Source organism: Acyrthosiphon pisum, chromosome A1 (assembly GCF_005508785.2).
Source record: "Acyrthosiphon pisum isolate AL4f chromosome A1, pea_aphid_22Mar2018_4r6ur, whole genome shotgun sequence".
NCBI lineage: Eukaryota > Metazoa > Arthropoda > Insecta > Hemiptera > Aphididae > Acyrthosiphon > Acyrthosiphon pisum.
In genome coordinates, this window is record NC_042494.1 from 39915739 (window position 1) to 39929483 (window position 13745).

Here is a 13745-nt window from a genome sequence, read left to right on the forward strand (position 1 = left end):
TTTATCTAATAGATAGACTTCTACCTAACTATCTAATAGATAGATAGTATTGTGCAACAATCTGTTGATAATTTTTATCCAATTGCCATTGTCCAATGTATTACGGAACAAAAACAGAAGTGATTACCAATAAGTAATATAATTCTGTTCTAATTTATTTTATTTTTTGATACTTACCAAGTATTTAATAATCAACTTTTGTCATACATATTAAAATATTTTTTCTGTCTTTTTGTCTTTATGTCCGGACTTTTTTCCTCGGGTCTTTTTCCCCGGACTTTTTATCCTAAGGTCGTTCAAACTATGATTGTTAACATCCAACATCTACAGTTTAAATATATAATGCTTATATAATATAATAACACAATAGGTATGTAATACAAATTAAAAAGTATAAAAACCAATCCGTTCAAAACAAAATGTTTTCATAAATCATTATGGTTATTATTTTTGATAAAAATAACCCAAGGTTAAAAATGTATTGATTTTATCTTGTGCACTTCCTCAACAACATAAAAAAAGTCGTAGGTAATTAAATAATGTAATGTGTATATTATTATTTATTGGTCATCAATAGTGTTATTAATAATAGTTTTAATTTATAAATAATATATTGACTACCTATCTTGTTTAGACGATAAAACTTTCTTTCTTAGTTTCTCTTATTAAGACTATATACGAAATAAAATTGTATTGTCGTATTTAGTAAACGCATTGATAAGATTGAAACGATCCTACAACGACGGCCTTTTACAAATTATGTTTATTATTTAATAGAAATACATTCAGAAACTAAACATAACCTTAGTTTTTATTTTCATATTTTCATAATATTAATATTATTAGGTACCTATATGGTACCTATTATATGGCTATATAAGTCACTTTATTTGTTTTAATAATTGAGGTTATTTAGCGTGTTTTGGTGTAACAGTGTAACCTACTTAAGTAGATAATATTTTTGAAAATTCTCTGCATTTCGTATAGCACTGTCCCTCATGTCTGAAAATAAATTATTGACGTCTCCGATATCTCCACGCCGCGCCGCCGTTTGTCTAATGGATTATTAATGTTAAATTAATAGTTTTTCGATATTCTTGGAAATATGCGTTTATGTTTGCAGATCGTCGTTAAATCGTCCCATAAAATGTTTTTAATCTGTCCGTTTGGCTGTGGCTCACAAACACATTGTTTGAGATGTTTGTGCGTATTTACCAAAATACTTCAACACCATATTGGCATATTATCATTATACTGATACGACATGGGTACCCTGCTATTATAGGTCAGTGTTTTTAATGGTTTTGTGTTTGACGACGTAAATATTGATACAAATATTTATAATTTGAAATTGCGAAATTTATATTTGGTAAATCTTCACAATCGGTAAAATTTAATAAGACGATTTTGAAATCTTTTTACGCATTCGTGATTTTGTAAACGAATTTGTTATGATCGTATTATAATGAATTGTTCATAAATTAACAATATAACCATGAATATTGTAGCTATATACTATAGTCTATAATATTATAATATATGCAGGTGCCTATTTAGGCATATAATATAATGAGAGATTTGCGTGGGTATATAACTACTTATTAATTACTATAGCCATACAACGCGATATACCGGGTATAAGGTAGGTACCCGTAAAATAATAATATACATAATACCTAATAATACGCAATAACAAACGTCTGTTTTTTTTCTCTTTATTTCATTTGAGTGGCAGATATTGTGTTAAAATTAACGCGCAATTAAAATCGCTTTTCGACAATTAAGATCGACAGCGTCTCTGTTGTCTTATTATTAGTTTGTAGGTATACCTACCATGCGCAGATTGCGTTTCCGATAAAGAACAGCAGCACTATCGCTGCCTTAGCCGCTATACGATCGCGTTAACTTCCGGTAACGATTCGATCGACCGACGAGCAGGATAAGGTTATATTATTTATTATTATTATTTTTTTTTTTAATGAAGTTTTTGGTATTAATTACGTACGTTACGCGCGCGCACACACACACACACGCACGCACACCGTTTGTATTAAAATCGTATATTATGTTTATTATAAGTACGATATGCTGCACGCAGCTAACGACGACGAGTACATAATTATTATACTCATCAGACATTGTGTGTTCCTATACATATTATTTTTCTATCGTTAGGTATACATAGACGTATACTATCAAAGAGTCACGTGTGAAATAGAAATAACTGCGCGTTTTTTACGCCACTTGAATGTGTTTGCAGGACCATGGCGAAGATACGAGCGCATAATAATAATAATAATAATATTATTATTGTTTATAGTAAAATACTGTATGGTATCAGTATCAATACATTATACAGTATTTTACTTTTTGAAAAACTCGCTTAATAAGGACGTGTAAGCGCAGTAGGTTATAGGCTAACCTCGGTATAGGCAAGCTACTGCCTCTGTGGATCCATAGATCGAGTTTGGGTGAAGGAGCAAAGGATCACGCAGTTTTTTATTATATAGACTTCCATAGGATTTACCTCCCTTTATTACTAACATAACATTAAACATTGGCATTAACGTTTAGGTATTATACGATACTATGCGTGTAAAGTTGTTACATTTTTCATTTATTTTATTTTGTCGACATTTTCTGTTTTCCCTATACGTATAATATTTTTTTTTTATTTTTTTATTTATAATGATTAACGCCAATCGGCTTTTATACAAAGTAATTACATACAAAATAATAACAAATTTAAATAACAATATTAAAATAGTAAGACATAATAACAGTATTAAAAATAGTGAGACAGCAAAAACCAATAATATGGTGAAACAAAAATAAAGGGCCCAGGCACGAAATTGTCACAAATTATATAAATTGTATACACGCATCAGTCTAGGGAGGGGTGAATTGGCAGCATAGTTGGATCGATCTGTTTGTAGGTAGAACGTGCCCTGGTTAGGTTAGGTTAGGTTAGGTTATGATACGTGCAGGTATGAATTTGTCGCAACTGCGATTTAAATAAATTCAAATAATAGCACCTGAATAATTAAATTACACGCTAAAACGTGGCTAGTAAGTATAATATTGTACATCTGTGGAAAACCCTGATTTAATGCACTGTACCCCCTCGAAAGATGTCATGGGCTTGTAGCACTTTCTCGCTGTTCACTTTTAATCGTGAGTTTATTATACATTTAAATAGAAATAACAGTAAATAAATATAAATATAATATAATGTTTAGTTAATAAACTAATAAGTTGGTCTGAGACTGTTAAATTTGTCTCAGACCAACTTGTATTCAGGTACCTATACACAATATTATATTATTATAGCAATATAACACACTAAAAATACAAGCAGCCACTCTTTCTTAATGCAACGTATTTCTTGTATTGCGTTATGCTCATCATATACCACTGCACAAACCATAAAAACACTAAAATAGCTATGGCCAAAGTTAAATTTCAAATACTTTGCGCAGAACACGCTTTAGACGGCGTGATTCTAACATTCCACGATATACAATATAATAAGTATATGTTTTATTGCTTTACTACAATATAAAATATGCATTGTGGAATGTAGACGTACATATAATATAATATATTATAATATGATGTACCCACCTAAATCATACACATGTGCAACAGAAACGACCTACAAAAGTTTTTCCGAAGAAAATATTTACAATTTCCAGTTTTTTGTTTCGTTACACTTTACTACGTTCTATGTAGCAAAAACTGTGTAAGTCTCACACCTAAATGTTGTATATAATGTATGACAATAATACGACTGCGCCGTATACGAATGACGTGTAGGGAAATGGGAATACTACAATGGTATTATATTATTAAATATTTGTCCTGAGGCCCCCCTCCCCTCGTCGAATATGCGCCGTGGTATTGCGAGGTCCCCGAGGCGCAACTATTCGCTGCAAGTCATATATAATATATATGGGTAATCTAAAGAAATTTTTCCTTCTTCGAATTGCTGAAAAAGTTTGTAAATTTAATGATTATTTTTTTTTAATCTCTATATACGTTGTCCGAGGTCGACGACCCAGTACATAAAACAATGTTCTGTTTAGAAGTAATATTCCTATAATATGAGTATTTGACATTGTACGTTTTTTGGAGACAGAAAAAAATATCTCGACAAATCGCAACAGTACACATACTACTATTATAGTTGCAGCCCTGTATAGGTCAAGTTGTCATATTTTATAGACGGATTACACATATAGGCAACGAGTGAATTTCGACCACGGAACAATAATCGGAAACTTACTGTTACATAATAATATAATGATAATATAATAATTATAATATATTATACTGGATGAGCGATGACCCGTTGGTTGTTATAACTTATAAAGCGTCTGTAGACATAGCATTGAAATTTTAATCGTAATATGCGATTGTTTGTATTATAAAAAAAAAAAATAAAGTCACGTTGATAACAATTGTATAATATACGAACTATAATTTACTGCAGTGGAAAAATACATTTTTTTTAATAGTCGTTTTGTGTCATTTGCATTTTTACGATTATTATGTTTAATGTCGCCCTCTTTAAAAATTTCAACGGAATTGCACTCGTTCCGCACTTCCACGCGACCACGGTGGCGGTAATGGTGGTAAATGGCGACGATGACGACGACGAGGGTTGTTTTACTCTATTATTATTAACGTGACAATTTAAAATTTAATATTTTCTCCTTTGTCCTTGAAACAATTTCGTATAGGTTTCGTATAGGTAATGGGTTTTAAAATAAGTTTGAAATTTATGCATATCAGATTAAAAATAATTATTCTTCATTTCGCCAGCCATTGTCTCTACCTACAACTCTCTAAGGCGAAAAAAAATGCCTCGGTAAAAATGCAAATATATAAATGCTCTCATTTAAAGTAAATTGTACGCTCATATTTTATGTTTATAATTACGGGCCCTCGACCTGGACGCACACACTAAATATAATTTATATATATAGGTATATCATAATAAATTGTGTCATGACTCATGACCGACTGCAACCACTGACGTGTTCAATACAAGTACCAGAAGGTTTTGACTCGAGTGCAATATAATATTATACCGTACAAAAATACTGTGCAATAATAATTTGTAATTGCATCAATTATTTTTATTTTTTTTTTTTATAACAGTGCTTCGAAAATCTTATACTATACCATAGCGTCCAGGCTCGGTTTGTTATATTATTTACGTAGGCCGACCACTTGAATAGTTTATCGTAATAATATAATAAAGCAATATCGTACAATCCGTCGATGAAATAAAAAAAAAGCGTGTCAAACGCATAATAATCATTAAAAATGCAAATAAAAATGTATATTTTCAATGTAATAATATATGCAAACGGGGCACTGGATTTAATCAGGTTGGTTTGATGCTCAATGTTCATATATATATATATATATATATATTATTAATAGAAGTATTGGATATAATACTCAACGTATATTATAATACTACAAGTTCGTTCATAAATTTAATTACGGCACTTTCACGTATGAAATAATAAATCAGGTCTAATATAATAATATTAGTAATATTTATTATTTGAATTATTATTTATTACCCAATGCGTACGTGTTTAGGTAATAATATAACTATGTTGTATGATAAATCCGTGCGCATAATATTATTATGTTAAGTCCATAGTAAATAGCTGGTTTAAATAATAAACCGTGGTATAAATCCACACAACGATGCTCGCCGATATACCTATAGGTACGCCGAAAAGCGTTTGTCGTTTAAATTTTAATGATTAATAATGTGTCAATATTATTATGTGGTACAATATAATTTATTTGGGATTTACATAAACACACACACACACACACACACACACACACACAATAGTTCGATTATTATTCATTCTTATTTCTCTCATACGACAAAATGCTTGACGACCGACTATTAGCCAGTGTATTCGCTTTCCACTTTTCTTTATAATAATATTGTGATAAGTTTTCAATCGTTAAACGACGTTAATGCGGCGTCGTAAACATACTACTAAAAGTACACCACTAATCACTAAAATATTGATTCACTAAAGTAAAAAAAGCATACATTTAATGCAACAGTACGATTATTGTTAATTCTTATTTTTCTCATACGACAAAATGCTTGACGACCGACTATAATTAGCCAGTGCGTACGCTTTCGACTTTTCTTAGTAATATTGTGATAAGTTTTCAGTCGTAAAACGAAGTTAATGCGGCGTCGTAAACAGGCAACTAAAAGTACACCACTAATCACCATCATGATCTAGGAAATTACTAAAGGAAAAAAGCATAAATTTAATGCACGCGGTTGTATGATATAGAAAAAAAATCATGCTAAATTGTATTATAATTATTATTAATCTATTGATTGTGACGATATTTTTTACATTAATACTGAAATAAAATATAAAATAAATCGGTAATAAATTACTGTAGAAATATAAAAAGCAGGTCAGTGGATGTCGCTCTGCTGTACGGTAGGTTACAAATGGGCCATTGTATAATGGTTGTATTAGACTTGAATTCAATGATATAATATCATTGTATAAGAAAAACGATTCTGACGGTTTGTCAGTCTAGATATTTTATATTTTGTTATTATTTATTTTATCATGTAAGTTGAATTAATATTAAAATATTATAATTTTTTATTCGTTTCTATGGTGATAAACAAAACGTTAAAAATTAAAATCCCATTTTTAGCGTTTTTTCGTAATTTTCTGGTGGTTTTTCCTGTGGCATTAAATAACTATTGAGAAAATCGGGAAATGACCTCTCTAAAGTACCATCTTGATCCAATTTGCTAAAAGATAAGGTACTATATGTTGAAATCGAAACACTCCTTCTAGAAGAAATTTTGTATACAGGATATAAAAATTAAAAAAAAAAATAAATAAATAAATAAACACCATTGTAAAAACAATAGCTCCCTCGCTCCGCTCAGAATCTAAAAAAAAAAAACATAAAACTTATTGAAACTCGTATTAAATTTGTAATAATTAAAAAAATTTAGCTATTAATTTTAAGCTTTTTCAATTCTATATTGTTCGCATAATATTATAAGTTAAAATACTATTATTATTAATACAGTTTGGTTGGTAAATGCAACTGGATAATTATAAAGACAACATTATAGTGATTCTTTTCTTATTTTCCAAACCGTAATATAAATTATTAACGCATTCAGAATTCAAAACAAAAAATATAATATTGTCTTAAACTAGGATTATGCTTACATAGCTTAAAATAATACTATTTTAAATTAATTTATAATATATTTTGAATGTTTCAAAAATATATTTAATTTAAAAGAAAATAAAGTGTAGATTATAAGTGTGTATTGTTATAATAATTTCGAAAAATAATATATGAAAATTACTGTTACATGATTTTGTTTCAAATAGTAGAAGTATAATAATTTATAATTTAAATTTTTCAGTGTGACCAATGAGTTTCCATTTTCAGGGGCAATTTACGGGTTATAAAAATACTTTCAAGTATACAAAAACCCTTATTAGAGTGTAGTACACTTATCACGGCGCACGATATCTAAATATATTTTTAGTGTTCATGTACCATCTTCATATTTTTTGTATTATTTAGTATATTTTTATGGATTCTACGTTGTCTATTTACAAATGATTAGTATGTCTGCGGATCGTCGTTTAATTGTCGCAGGATTTTGTCCATAAATAACTAATGTTCATAATATATTTTAAATTAAAACGATTTGTTGTCTGACTGTCTGAGCGATATTTTAAGGAGACCCGCCGCGACGGTACACTATTATTTTGCGGTTGTACGTGGAGAAAATAATAATAAATTGTGTAGTTATATCGCGTGGACTATACATAGGTACATGTGTGTGTACGCGACTTTGTATTATTACTTACTATATACTTTGTATGGTATTATTTTTATTAGTGTGGGTCGTCTACGACATTACTGCAGCGTAATGCTGGCAATAATATAAATCTTTGGTTTCCTAAAAATAATGATACACACTAATAATGATAAATTTAAAAACATTATTGCACGACAGATAATTACTATCAATAAATTACTGGTCTACAGAATAACGTACATATTGTGACGTACAAGTATCACAATAAACAACAGACATTATTATTGTCATCGAAGGGCGCAGGTCATACTATTTCGGTTTAAAATTCTGCAATAGATCATGATATGGAAAATAGTAACGTAAACAGACAGACGTCGAAATACTATATAACTTAAATTATATTTTCAAATATTATTTTAGTATAATAAGTTGTTAAAAAATATTATAATATTGTTTTTTTAGATTCTAAGCGGAGCGAAGAAGCTAGTGGTTTTACAATGATGTTTATTTTTTTATCCTGTAAACCAAATTTCTACCAGAAGGAGTGGTTCGATTTCAAAATAATATGGTATCTTATCTTTTTGAAAATTGGATCAAGATGGTACTTTAGAGAGGTAATTTTTCGATTTTCTCGATAGTTTATCAACGAAATAGGAAAAACCACCAAAATTAATTTTTTTAACCTATTTTTTTTCTAACGCTTTGTCTATCACCATAGAAATTAATACAATCTAAGAATTACCTAATTCCCACTATAGGCATATTATATACAATTAATGGTTACTTTTATTTACTACACATTTATGATTCATACATTTTATTTCATCCTCCACCGATGACCTACTCTATCCCGCTGCACTTACCCGCTTTTTAATTATATTGAAAAGGCTTTTAAATTAGCTCTAAAATTTATTTTAAATATATCATCAACACACAACATTGCGGCGTGTATCCCGCGTAAATCCGAAATATAATATAAAATTATTTCGCGGAATACGCATGCATCTAGACATCTAGTTGAACATTACACCCTGTCATTTGACCCGAGAATTTGAAAATTGTTTTTTTTTTAAAACGGCGAAATAAAAATAACTTTGATAAAGTTTGATTACTATATATAGTTTATTTATTTATAATAATCGTTTAATGAAACCGGATGATGAAACAACGTTTTCAGCGATATACTATATAGGCCATAAGCACGGTAAACTATCGTTTCGAATGGGTCAATATAAATTAAAACGTGCAAAAGGTTAGATAATATTTTTAAATAAATAAATATACACAATTAATGCAAACATGACTTTTTTGTACATATTTGTGTTTATAATAATGAAATAAAATTAGCATTTTTTTTTTATTTATTTATCAAAATAAAACAATAATTAAAAAAAAAAATTACAATGAGAATTGCCTCATCTGAGATGTAATGCTAATAATCTAAATAATTCTCAAAAATGAAAATAGAATACCTAATTTAAAAAATCAAGGTCCAGTTCACTTATGATCAATTAATGTATATTTGACTAATTGTGATTTGGGATTGAGTTTACGTATATAATATTTATGGAAATTACCCGTTTCTGCCAAAATGTTAAATTACTGTTTTCGCCATATTTCGTTTCTGCCAATTTTATAAAAGGTTTGACTCCCGTTTTATCAATCTATATCTGCTAAGGTAAAATTATTATACTTATAACGTTATAAACCATATTTTTAAAGGTAAATAAAAAAAGGCGGGTAAGTGGGTGCGTTATGCTGTACAATAGATTACAAGTAGGTCACTGTAATGGATGGGGTTACATTTTAATTCAATGGTATAATACCTATCATTGTATACGAAAAAAATTCTGAGCAAAGACGGCCAATCAGCCTATGATATTAGTATATTACTAAATCGATTTGATGATATAATGTATCAGGAGCCTTGTATTAAATTTTCACGCTTTTTGACCTAACAAATAACATTTTACGTAGACATACTTATGTGAAATCTTCAATTTCAAAGGAAAATTTTAACTCAAAATAATTTGCAAATTTTTCAACTGCCCTTGTAACAAAAATATTAGGATCCTTGTATCCAATTTTCAAGCTTTTTGACCCAATAAATAAAATGTTATTGATATTTATAGAAAAAAAAAAAAAAAAAATTGGAAACTGAAAATGTCCGTAAATAGCTAAAAAACGAGTGTATAGAAAATGCTAGTATAAACATTCAGTGATAATTTCATGTACCTACGGTCATTTTTTTAGAGTTACCTTCACTAAAAACCAAAATCGATTTTGTCAAAAACCAATTTTGCGTAAAAATTTCTGTTTTTCCTTAACTTTTTTTGGTTTTCCCGGTCCTTTTAAATGTTGACTTTCCCAATGCGCCAACTATATTCACTTGCCTATCGAACAAGATAATGAAGTTGAAAATCGAATTATTTGGACTACTTATCGTATGCACAGACACAAATAAAAAAAAAACACACATCATTGTAAAATCAATACATATAATACAAATTATTTTTCATTATAATATTCAACAAGGGTTGTATACAATCTTCATGGTTCATACACACACACATATATGAGTATATTATATAACTTATATATGGAATTTTCGTATAATAATATCAAACGATAAGATTGAAACTACATTACAGACAAGAACATTTTGTATTCCATAAAACTCTTCCATCACAAATTATTTTATATATAAAATTTAATATACTTTTATAAAACTCAAACTATAGTGATCGCATTATATGAAATATTAAGATAAAAGTATTATTTCCTGTAGGTATTGTGTAATACTATAGTGTTCAATGCTTAAAAAGTACTTACAGCATAAACGTATTTGTGAATTCGTCGTTTAATAACCAGACAGTCAGTACTATGGGATTTATAGAAAGTTCAAAGTATAAATGGTAAAAAAATTTCGGTTATTGATCATTTTAAGTATTATTTTACCGCAAACCGATGGAGATGTTACAAAAAAATATGGTTCTGCTTGTGTTTTGCACCAAAAATATGGATATGCATGACGGAGAGTTTATGTCGACCTACTAATAGTTGTAGATTGTGTTTCATTCACACTTTAATCAACAGTTTTATAAATCACATCCAACTATAAGTACCTATATTTTTAAAAATGTTGTTTGAAAACGTCCTGACGGACACTTTCATTAAAATAAATAGCGTCGGTTTAAAGTTTCTAACACTCCAACAAATAAATTCACTTTATTAAAATGTATAAGGACTAGCAAAGCTATAAGTGATTAAAAAAAAAAAAAAAAATCGCGTTATTGTTGCAGTAAACTACCCCCTTTTTAAATAAAAAAAAAATGTGTAGTGTATTTATGTTTTATTAAATTTTGATATATGACTTATTAGTTATTATTATTATTATGTTTTTGGAAACTATAACGAAATATTTGAATGTATTTTAATATTATGTACCTATCTATAGTGATTGTTTTGATATTACATTAGTTATTATTTGTATAGAAATTAGAAACCATGTTGAATGCTTGAATAATTAACAGACAAACTAATTACTTATTTGTTATGGTTAATATATTGTTGATAATTAAACATTGTCATAATATAAACGGCGTGTACAATTATTCCAAACTTAAAACTTAAATATATTTTTAAAATAATCACATTTTTTTTTTTATATATTTACAACATCAACATATTGTTATGTTAATTCCAATACTGATTATTTATTACACGCGAAATTTCTTCCAAAATTTGGAAAATAATTATAATAAATTCACCACAACAGGTAAATATGCGGAAATGGTACATAATATATAAATATAATAACTATAACATCGAAGCAGCAGAGCTTACTTTTGACCTTTTTATTACTTGAAATTGCTGTGTCAAATTTACAACAGGTTTTTCAAATAATATAAGTTATTATATTTCCCACTTCTCGAGCTCTCACTCCTGGCTATATTCTTTCGTATCATCGTTGTTATGTAATGAAAAATAATTCTGTTTAATATTGTACATTTTAATCAATTTTCTTTCTTGACGTAGGAAGAATCTCGTGGAGCGCAAAGCAAATATTTTCTGCAATCTTTATTTCATCGCAGTAGTTCCTAGTTGCTGATTAATTTTGAAACAGTTTATTATAGTACTAAGAGTTGTACAATTGTATAATAATATAGCCTATGTGCATATTGATAAAGACACATCGAAGGGACCAATAATACGGTTTTTACCAAACTGTGTTTCATCCTTTAAAAATAACGACCTACTTATTGAAACTATTATGCAAGTTTTACATTTATTAGTCCGTTATTATATAATCACATAAATGCCATGTTACAGAAATAAGTTTATAGTGAAATGAAAACAATTAGATGAAAACGTGTCCCATAAAAGTTGTATAATATCCAATATCAATCAATTTAGTCTATTGTATTATTTTCTATTGGTAAGTTCGAGCGAGTACTCTGAATAAGCGGCAATCACAATAACAAAAATTCTTGAAATATTTGGTTACGAAATATTTCATTTATAAATCAGCAAACTCGCTCTGTGGCAGTTGCATAGGAAGGGTGTTCAGCACAAAAAAAAAGGTCATGGTTATTATATAAATAATATATCATTATATTAAACGCATTGAAGTTGAAGATGAAAGGAATATCAAATTTCTGTAAATCCAGTAATAATTAATTTCAAAAATTTACAAGTTTGTATTATTACTTATTAATAATAATACAACAATATTTTTGACATAATTCACTATTGCACTTGGTTGAAAATCGATGGCTGATGGGCTATTTATAATACAAACTATATACCTACATGAAAAATCCAATCATTTAGAGCCGCCTTAATCAAGAACTCTAATCGAATTCCCTTTGAACAAATTCCCAAAATTAAAAAAGGAAAAAAATGTATAGAACTTAAATAATCTTGAATGTGCCAATCAATTTAATTACACTTTTTCTATGGATGAATTCTAACTAAATTATTATAACATACTTTCTATAGATGCCAGAGCAAAAATATGGGTTTCCTGAACAATTAGATTTTTGGTAATACTGCGTTTTGCGAACCCGTGTGAAGTTAGCATTACATTGTTAGCAGAACATTTCAAAAACCATCCAACAATGTTCAAATAGACTTGTTGGACATTGTTGGACACTTGTTGGAATTTGTTGGACACCCACTATTTATCTGACCCACCATATATTTTGTACTGCCAACTTCACGCCTAGCATAACATTTTTATCGGAACCGTTCAAAAACCTTCCAACAATGTTCAAATAGACTTTTTGGACATTGTTGGACACTTGTTGGAATTAATTGGACCCCCACTTTTTCACTATCCTGCCTTATATTTTGTACTGCTAACTTCATGCCTAGCATTAAATTTTTATCGGAATCGTTCAAAAACCTTCCAACAAAGTTCAAATGGACTTGTTGGACACTTTTTGGAATATGTTGGAGCTTACCCTTACTACAACGTCTTATCTTGGGAGCCAAATCATCATGTTCTTCCCAATAACCATGTATCCTTTTGCAGTATGCGATATAGTGACCCAAACTTTTTCCATTCCCTCCAATATAACCAATTACTGCTACAAATATAGATTTATTATTGATTTTTTATCGAATATAAATTTTTTATTGAATATAGACTTTTTTTTTATCAAATAATGATTTTTTTTTATTTAATATAGATTTTTAATTTTATACAGATTTTTTTATTAAATATAGATTTATTATTGAATTTTTATCGAACATAGATTTTTTATAAAATACAGATTCTTCAATGATTTTTTTATTAAATATAGATTTTGAAGAACTTAAATGGTAGGAGATGAGTAAGCTCCAACATAATCCAAAAAGTGTCTAACAAGTC